The sequence below is a fragment of the Tupaia chinensis genome, unplaced genomic scaffold, assembly GCF_000334495.1.
Source record: "Tupaia chinensis unplaced genomic scaffold, TupChi_1.0 Scaffold000047_1, whole genome shotgun sequence".
Lineage (NCBI taxonomy): Eukaryota > Metazoa > Chordata > Mammalia > Scandentia > Tupaiidae > Tupaia > Tupaia belangeri.
The window spans coordinates 449180-459677 of NW_006159505.1; the positions used below are offsets into that span (position 1 = coordinate 449180).

The 10498-nt window shown below is 38.8% G+C and overlaps 1 pseudogene; it reads left to right on the plus strand.

Moving 5' to 3' along the window:
• The first annotated feature begins 10051 nt into the window (after window positions 1-10051).
• Window positions 10052-10498, plus strand: LOC106735525 (40S ribosomal protein S20 pseudogene; annotated as a pseudogene).

Consider the following 10498-nt stretch of genomic DNA (forward strand, 5'->3'; position numbering starts at 1 on the left):
AATAGTAATGATTGGGAAATGCATGGAAAAGACATTGAATGATAAAGCAGGGAGATTGATGTCTCTGTATTGACTGATATGCATGGCATTCCCTTTTGAAAAAGCAATGGAAGTCAATGTAAAGTTATATGTAATCCAATGTAATATAAAGAAGATTATGATGATAATATAAATTTTAAAAAAAAGAAACAGAATATTGTCAGCTCCCTACATCCCTCTAGTAACCCCTTTCAGTCACTCCACCCTTTCCATTATAACCACTCTCCTTATGTCTAATATCAGATTATTTTGCCTATTTTTGAGCTTTATATAATAGAATCATACTGTGTATACTCATTTATGCCATTCACTTAACTTTGTAAGATTTATTCATATTGCCTCATATTATCGTAATTTGTTCATTCTCATTGCTTCATAATTTTTTCTTTGTGTGAATATAACACAATGTTTCAAGTTGTTTCAAGTTTGGAGCTAAGTATGACTAGTGCTCTCATGAACACAATAGTACATGTCTTTTGTGAACACATGAATGCATTTTTATTGGTTATGTACCTAGCAGTGAAATTGCTCTACCAGGTTGGGTATAGATTCAACTTCAGGAGATCTTCCAAACAGCTGTCAGAAGTGATTATAGAGCCCAGAGGATAGCACTGTGTAAAACGTGATTGCTCTGTGACGCTGACCCACATGGGAGAATTCCAGCCTGCTGCTATGAGTCCTCCTTATGTATGCCCATGATCTGGAGCTGACTGATGCTGGAGGGATCACAGTGCCAAGATTCTGGTGGGGGGGAGGCACCTTTGTTTCTCTTTCTTTCTACCTGTCTCTCTCACACATAGAATAAATAAACAGCTTTTTTAAAAAAGTGCTTGTACCATTTTACACCCACAGCAGCACTGTAAGGAGGGTTCAATACTTCATTTTATTGGCCTTTTAAATTATAGCTATCTAGGGGTATGTAGAAGGATTGCCTTGTGATTTTAGTGCATGTTTTCCTAACAAAGTGAGCACTTTTTCATATGTTTGCTAAATATTTAATTATCTTCTTCTGTAAAAGTTCTTTTGAAGTCTTTTACTCATTTTTCTGTTGAGATGCCTATATTTTCCATATTATTTTGTACAAATTTTTTAAATATTCTGAATAGCCACTGTGCATTTTTATGTTTTTAAATACATGAGCCATTTTTAATTGTGAATTCTTATAAAAGTTGGGTGACCTTGAAAGGCTTCTATTTTCTGGATCTGTTTTCATTATGCATGAGCCAGCTTATTCTGTAATCAGATACCTCACACAATACCTATAATACACACCGTATTCTTCATAATGTTAGCTCACTTCCCCACATTCAGTGAAAGTCTTAGATATTGAAAGTATCTAAGGCCTTGGACAATATCAAAATTCCATCATTCTCTCTTTTGCTCCTATTCTTCAGACATCTCTGTATCAAACTGCGGAGATATCTCTGGCTGAGGGAAGGATCAGAGTGGAAGTCATTTCACCTGTTTGAATCCTCTGATCTCCCCAGCTGAGCTTAGTATCTCTGCCCAGGCCTCCATTAATGACAGGTCACACCACAATCTAACTATTGCAAACACATCTGAGCAGCTATCAGGTCAGGGCTGCAACTCTGTATAACCAAAGGGGATATCATACATTCAATCCACATGAAAGAGCCCTCCTGTCATTGTGGGTTTCAGGCTAGGCTATCATAGTGGTAGGACCTGACCATGAGCCAGAAACTGCCTTGCCGATTCCCCTTCCTGGAGGGAAAATGGACAATAGACATTGACAATAGTGGAAGAAAGCATGAAGTGTGCTGCTACATACACGGAGGAGGTCAAGAGGGGCTACTCAGTTGGGGGTGGGAGGAAAACTCCTGTGTCTTGGACCAGAGAATGATTATCTTCCTGATCATTGTCACCAAGTACCTAGCAGGATGCCCAGCATAGAATCATATAGGTTTGTACCAACCTTCTGTCCAGAGCAGGCCAAGAGGACAACCACATGTCCACAATCCCAGCTGAAGAAGAATCAGAGAACAGCCTTCTCAGGCATCTGACAATTTAGACATCCCTTTACTCTGAGGTTTCTAAATCCCACACATCACTGCAGTAGAGTTAAAGCCATCTTGATCTGCCATGTTCTTTTTTTTTCCCCTTTTTACAATGCTCCTTTTTTTTCTGATACTTTTTCAGAGACCTAAATTCATTCATCCCCCTTTTTACAATGCTCTTTTTTTTTCCTGATACTTTTTCAGAGACCTAAATTCATTCAATAATGGTAAGGATCAGAAAATAACATGCACTCTACACAGATTACTTAATTCTCTAGCCCTATGGGATAGTCTTTTTTCCATTTTTCAGTGAGGAAATCAAGGCTCAGAGAAGCTAAGTAACTTTCTCTACATCACGAACTGAGGTGGTAGTAATGGAGTTGAAATCCAAGTCAGTCTAAAGACAAAGGCTATTCACTTCATTATTTCACATAAGGAAAGAGTAATTTTGCCTCTTGGCACTTCGAGATTATCAGATTCTTTGCCCATAGGATGACTTAAAGGCCAGCTTTTCTTGCTTTTTCTCTCCTTTCTAATCTCATTTCCTTTCAAAACAGATGCAGAGATTTGAACAGGACCAAGATCACCTTCTAAGATTAACAGTGTTCGTATCAGTCCAGCCACTCTTCTCTGCTTCCCATCACTCCCAGTTTTACCACCTTTTCACACAGATCATGGCTCATCCTCTGGATGCAGTGCCAAAATTACCTTTCACACTCCAAGACCCAAGATTGAAGCAGTGTCTGCCATAAGGAAGGCTGCTTCCTCCTTGTGCTGCTCTGACATGGCAGAGGCAACAAAGGAATTTAACAAAGAGCTGCGTCTTTGCAATGTGAAAAAAAGAGAGTAATTCTGGCCTCACAGAGTGGTTGTGAGCATGGGGAAGACTACAAATCTTTGGGCACATGGTAGGCATTTATTAGAATGCAATACTAACCAGATGCCATGCTAGGATTTCACAGCCAGTGTCTCTTGAAGTCTCCCCCTGTCAAGGCCTGTGAGTGGTGCCACTCCTGTCTACCCTGCTAGAGGCTGACAGATGAGGAAAACTGTCAATGACCAAATTAAGAGTAAGTGGAAGACACTGGCTACAATCACATTCCACCTCACTCCAAAGCTCGTGCATCTGTTCCTCAGCATTCTCATCCCTAAAATCCCTTAACAACAATATTATCTTTTAAGATCATTATAAAGATTTGGGACCAGCAGATGGTGTGATGGCTACATCACTGGACTCCCATGTAGTCGACCACAGTTCAAGTCCCAGACCTGGTGACTTAAACTCATGCCAGGAGCATGTGCATGTGTGCCCAAGATCCCAAGAGGAGAATAGAAGAGAAGGGATTGCGGTGTGCCCACACCCCCTGGGGACTGATTTCTCGCTTTCTGTCTCTCTGTCTGTATCTGTCTTTCTTGTGAATGCACGCGCCGCATAGCAAAAACCTCTCCAAAATAAATAAATAAATAAATAAGATCATTATAAAGATTAAATGAGAATATGCGTACAGCATGTAAAATGGTGGTGCCACATAATGAGGACTACAAAATTATTAAAACCTATTATTTATTATTTACTCCCTTATGAAGTGGATATGATTATCATTTCCATTTTGCCTATGGGAAGACTGGGGAGCCAAGTAGCTGTGTAACTTGCCTAAGGTCATAAAATTGGCAAGTAAATAAGCCAAGGCACAAACCCAGGCAGCATAATTCCAGCACCCATACTCTTAAGCAATATTTTAGGCTGCTTCTTTCTGTTAGCTCTGATGATTTCTAATATTATTAATGCTGAAAATATCCATTGCCAAAGATGATAGAATAAGATTACATATTTATGGAATCATCTCCTATACACCCCCTACCTCCTTCCTGACTACATATGTGCATCAATTCTTGAGGGTCCCTATAGAAAAGGCCTGTAAGAATCCCTGTGCTGCGTACTGTGTCAGTTTAAACACAGGCTCATGGTTTAGGAGGGAAAATCGTCTCCTGGGTGAGCAATGAAGAAATTTCATTAAATTATATCTGGAAAGAAATTTCAAAAAGAAAAAGGAGGAAATAGAGAGATGGGGAAAGATAAATGAGAGATTATGAATACATAGAAACAACTAGATAATAGGTGACAGATAGATATAGATAGATGATTGATAGATTTAGATATAGATAGATACATGATAGATAGATATAGATAGATGATAGATAGATAGATGATAGATAGATAGATAGATAGATAGATAGATAGATAGATAGATAGATAGATAGATAGATAGATAGATAGATAGATAGATAGATAGATAGATAGATAGATAGATAGATAGATAGATAGATAGATAGATAGATAGATAGATAGATAGATAGATAGATAGATAGATAGATAGATAGATATAGATAGATAGATATAGATATAGATCAATAGGGAATCCATGAAGAGCAGTCTCTTCTGAAGAGGTGAAAAAAATCAAACTACCCTCTCTCCTCTCTGCATCTCTGCCATCCTACTCATCCAGGTTCCAGGAGATCATGAATCATGCAAAGACCGTTCTTTCTCTAACTAGAAAAATCTATCCCCAAAAGCCAAGCTACAAGCCACTGAAACATGTTCCAGTTTGTGTCCCCAAAAGCTACAAGCCACTGAAACATGTTCCAGTTTAGGGAAAGGTAGAGATTATCCTTCTCCAAGAAGGATTTAGTGGCAATCAGGTTTCAGTCTTCAGGACCCAGGGGAATGTGAGCCTTTAAGCCTCTGGTTTTGCCAGTTTAGTTCTAGGGCTGAAAACACCCCAGGCTAGAGGCCAAAAGGGAAGCTATGGAAAAATAAGTCCTGGCACTGCAGCCCAACCTAGCAAAGATTGTCAGGAGTCAGAACAGTCCCCAAATCCACAGTAATTTTGTGCTTTAACCAAAATTAGGTCTAATACTGACCTGCTCAGAAATAAGCTTAGCATAAACCTTCCAGGCCAGACAGCTATAACTGGGAAGTCACAGGCTCTTTCAGGTCCCTAGCTTCCCCAACACAACTCAAGCCCCCTCCACCTCCTGTTGCTTCCTACTCTTTGAAACATTTATTACATTGTGGGGATGAATGGAAAATGTGTGGGAGGTCCTAGTCTCCATATCTCCTTCTTCCCCATACCACTTAGAAACTAGAGGCTACTGTGAATACTAACACAAGACTTAGATCTTGAAAGCTACCAGTAAAAATTGCCATGAGACTGATTAAAGGAATAAAATTGGAGTTTCTTAAAAGGTTTTAGTTTATTTATAAGTTAGGAATCCATAGAGGAAAAAAATCATGATTACCAAATAACTCTAATACTGTCTTGTTTGTTATTCTATCCTTTATTTAATTTCTTCAAATATTTTTAAACGTAGACTTCTTCAAATATGACCATATGGGTATTCAAATTTGGCAATCAAAATCTATTATTAGACTTAACTGGTGAAGCCAGGGTCTGGAATGGATTGAGAATATATCTAGTATTAAAAGATATTAAATTTAATTTTGATAAAGAAAAAGATAGACCAACAAGACAAAAAGAATCAACCTGGTACAGAAGCCTTTTCATATAAATCACTGACACCTGTGAATATTTTGTAACCTAGTTTTCTATGATCTTCTCTCCAATATTAGCACATGTCAGTCTGCTAATTGGATCTAAGCAATCTGCAGATGAAATTGCTGTTTAATTTTCTTGAATGTCTTTAAAAGCATGAATAATGTGTGTTAAAAACATGCATCTTCTATTAGCATTTCAAAGGTTAGAACGGGCTGTCATATTACATATATATTTATCCTATGAAGGTGGCACAGGGTTAAGAGTGTGTATTTGTCTGGGTTTGAATCCTGGCTTTACTACTTACTAGCTGTTAGACTGTGGGCAAATATCTTAGCCCCTCTATGTTATAAATGTTCTCATCTATAAAAGGGAAAAGATAAAGCGTGTTCTTCAGATCATGATGGAGTTACATCCCAATAAAGCAATCATTAAACTAAAAGTATACTAAGTTAAAAATCTACTTAGTAACACCTAACCTAATGAACATCATAGTTTAGTTCTAAGCCTACCTTAAAACGCATTCAGAACTCCGATATTAGCCTACAGTTAAGCAAAATAATCTAACACTAAGCCTTTTCTATGATAAGGCACTGAATATCTCATGTAATGTATCAAATAGTAATATTAAAAGCAAAAAATAAGGTGGTTGTACGAATACTCAGAGTAACAGTTTCTCCTGAATGCATATGGCTTTTAAACCGTTGTAAAGGTGAGAAATTGAAAATCAAAACATCTCAAGTTGGAAATCATTGGCACTTTTTTCACTGAGTTGTGATTAGGTTAAATGAGTTCATCAAGAAATCATAAGCCCTTGATCAGCGTTCACTACGATCGGCTGTTACATAGCCAACAGCACTCGAAGAGCTCAGGATGAAGTACAAAGTGACTTCTCTCTGCCGCTGCTCAAATGTCTTCCAAGGGAAAGTATAGTCAAACAGCTAGACCCCAGATGGAGGCTGAGTTCATATATAGGCCTGAGTTTGCCACATAATCAGCATTCCCAGAGTCCATATGCAGGCCTGAGTTTGCCACATAATCAGCATTCCCTCAATAGGATATGGGGCTCCTATCAGATTCAACCTGTGCTAGGAGCAGTCACTGCAGATGAGCATGGAGACTATCTATAGACAGGGAGTTTTTTCCAGATTTAACCACCTTTCAACACAAGGTGACCCTGTTTCTTGGCCCAGATGATCAGGAACAGTCAAGTTCACAAAGAGCAATGATATGGTAAGAGTTTATCATAGACATCCATCCAAGCCCATGATGGTATAAGAGGGAGGATCAGCAAAGGCCTTAAGATTACTCTAGTCTCTCAAGGTATGCAAAGACCTCAGAAGAAAGTTATCTGCCTTAAACATGCCATTCAGTGCTGCCCAGGAACAAGAACTCTGATGTAGGCTGCTGTGCAATCCCTTGTGCACAATCTCCTCAGCCTAGACCCAACTCTAACCTCCTAGTCCCTGCACTCACCACAGCTCCAAAGCTTACGTCTCCTCTCATCTGTGCTTCTGCTTATGAAAAGCATTTCTGGCTGTGACAATAAAGGTTGTACTTTATAATCCTTCTGATGAAGGTAAGGAAATAACAAGTCTGCTGGGATCCAGGTGCAAATCCAAGAGATTTCTGTTGTTGAACTTCCCGAGCCCCCTGAGTTCTAGGCCAAGCAGCTTTGGGACTTGGAAGAAAGCATCGAGCAATACATCCTGATGATTCGGCACCTGATCATTTTTCTTTGGGGGCACCAGGAGAATACCAAGACACTCCATACTGAGCACCTGCTCTTCACAAAGATCCAACTCCATAAATTACCTGGCAACATAGAGGGAGGTAGGGTGGGGACACAAAAGAATTGTTAGAGACTGATATACATTCTATCCTTCTGGGGAAATAGAGGCCATGAGGAATTTTCACTTCTAGAAAGATGGAGCAGACTCCAAATTTTGCCAAAGATATCAGGCAGCATACCAAAGTGGTGTGCATGCTTGTAAGATGTGGGGAGCATGTTAGAGAGGGAAAAAGGGGTTCTCTAACTTTTTATGCCCATATCTAAGGAATGAGGGAAATTGAAAATAAAGTTATTCTAATGAAGCAGTATCTCTGTCTCCTAGTAATACCGCAGAGATCATCCTTCTAGCATGATGTATTGGAAAAGATATGATCTATTTCTGAGTCAGTCACTTATTAACTGTGTGATAATGAGTAAATCACTATACTTCCTTGAGCCTCTAATACTTTATTTGTAAACTGAGGATAGTGTTTATTCCATGAGATCATTGTTAAAATTATATTAGAATATGTAAAGATACCCAGAAAAGGGCTTATAAGCTCCACCCATACTCCCCTTTCTTTCCAATAGAAAAGTGAGAACTGGTTTCAGTGTTCTCTGTGACTCACCCAATATGTCATGCTGACCTTTCTCCATCAGAGTTTGTAGCTGTTGTTTGTTTTTTGTTGTCTTTGTGCTTATTTTTTAACTGAAGTATCTTCATTTAATAACAGTTATATATGTAAACAATTCTAAGAAATCTACAAAAACTATGAAAACTAATAAGAGAATTTGGCAATGTTGCAGTATATAATGTTGATATAAACTGTTGCATTTCTGTATGTCTAACAATGAACATTGGGGAAGTGAAAAACTACTATTTCATTAAAAGTAGCATCTCAAAACATATGTTTAGGGATAAATTTAACAAAATATATGTAGACTACTATAATGAAAGCTACAAATCATCCCTTTAAGAAATTACAAAAGGAGGCCAGCAGGTACCCTAGTGGTAAAGGCGTTGGGACTCCCACATGGTCACCTGCAGTTCAAATTCCAGCCCAGTGGCTTAAAACTCACTCTGGGCACATGTGCACACTTGCCCAAAATCCCAAAAGAGAATGGAGGAGAAGGGATTGCAGTGCGGCCATCCTGTCTGGGTGTGTGTGTGTGTGTGTGTGTGATTTCTCACTTTCTCTTTCTCTGTGTCTCTCTTTGTGTCTCCACACACACGGAGCACATGCACCCTCTAACAAAAATCTCTTTTCAAAAAAAAAAAAAAAGAAAGAAATTACAAAAGAACTAAATTAGTGGGTTTTTGAATTAACTTTTATTTTAAACAGAATAATTTTACATTTGTGGAAAATTTGCAAAGATAATACAGAGAGTTTCTGTACATTTTCACCCAATTTTCTTAATGTTCACATCTTACATAACCATGATACATTTCCAAAACTAAGGGATTAATAGTACAATACTATTAACTCAAGTTCAGACTTTACTCAGATTTCATCAGTTTTTCCACTGATATCTTTTTTCTGTTCCACCTATCCAAAGTAGTACATTGCATTTAGTCATCATGTCTCCTTAGTTACCGCTGGTCTGTGACAGTTTCTCAGTCTTTTCTCAGTTTTCTTGAGAATCTTATAGAGCATTGGCTAAGTATTTGGTAAAAAGTCATGGCTTTTAATTCATCCCCTTTAATCGCACCTTTTCCTCTCTATCCGGCATGGACAGGAAGACAATGTGCAGGTGACAGGCTATCCTACAGTTGTCCCAATGCCTCTACTTTACTGAAGGTCAATGTGTCCTGGAGACTGGAGAACAGGGTATCTGAAGATTTGGTCTACTCGAAGTCATTAGCAGCTCCTGAGATCATCCAAGTGGTTCTTTCACCTAGTGACCAATCTCTGTGTTCCATGGACTGTAACCCAATGTAGGCCTTCCCATACTCCTCCCATGCCCTATTTTCATGCATTGAAAGTTAAGTTAGTGATTTTTACAGATTCTTATCATGTTTTAGGCACTAAAGTTAAGGAGATAATTTTTAAAGGATTCATATTTAAGTTTTGTTAAAAGGTCTACAGCCAACTGATTTTTTACAAAGGATACTAGTCGATCCATTGGGAAAAGGAAAACATTTTTAGCAAATGGTGCTGGAAAACTGGGTATCCACTTGGAGGAAGATGAAACAGAATCCCCATCCTTCACTATTAACAAAAATCAACTCAAAATGGATCAAAGATCTAAACCTAAGACCTCAAACTATAAAACTACTGGTAGAAAATACTGGGGCAACTCTGGGAGACATTGGGGTAAGCAAAGACTTCTTAAATAACAATCCCGAAGCATAGGCAATAATCCCTAAAATAGACAAGTAGCACTATATCAGATTAAGAAGTTTCTACACAGCAAAGGGCACAGTAACAAGTGTGAATCCACAGTCCTCTGAATGGGAGGATATTTTTGTAAAATATCCCTCAGGCAAGGGACTGATAAACAGAATACACAGGGAACTAAAGCAGCTTACTCAGGGAAAAAAAAAAATTATTAACCCAATTAAAAGATGGAAAAATGAGATGAACAAAAATCTCTCTAAGGCTCTTTGCGGAAGAAGCGGACACAGGTGGCGCGGAGCTTTGGCGGCCTGCTCTGCTCCTGACTCACCGCTGTTCGCTCTCGCGGAGGAACAAGTCCGTCAGGAAGCCGCACCGCAGCCATGGCTTTTAAAGATACTGGAAAAACACCCGTGGAGCCAGAGGTGGCCATTCACGAAGTTAGAATGACTTTAACCCGCCGCAATGTAATGTCCCTGGAAAAAGTGTGTGCTGACTTAATCAGAGGTGCAAAGGAAAAGAATTCAAGGTGAAAGGACCAGTTCGGATGCCTACCAAGATTTTGAGAGTCACTACAAGAAAAACACCTTGTGGTGAAGGTTCTAAGACTTGGGATCGTTTCCAGATGAGAACCCACAAGCGACTCATTGATTTGTACAGTCCTTCTGAGATTGTTAAACAGATTACTTGCATCAGTATCGAACCAGGAGTTGAGGTTAAAGTCACCATTGCAGATGCCTAAGTCAACTATTTTAATAAATTGATTATCATCTGTTAAAAAAA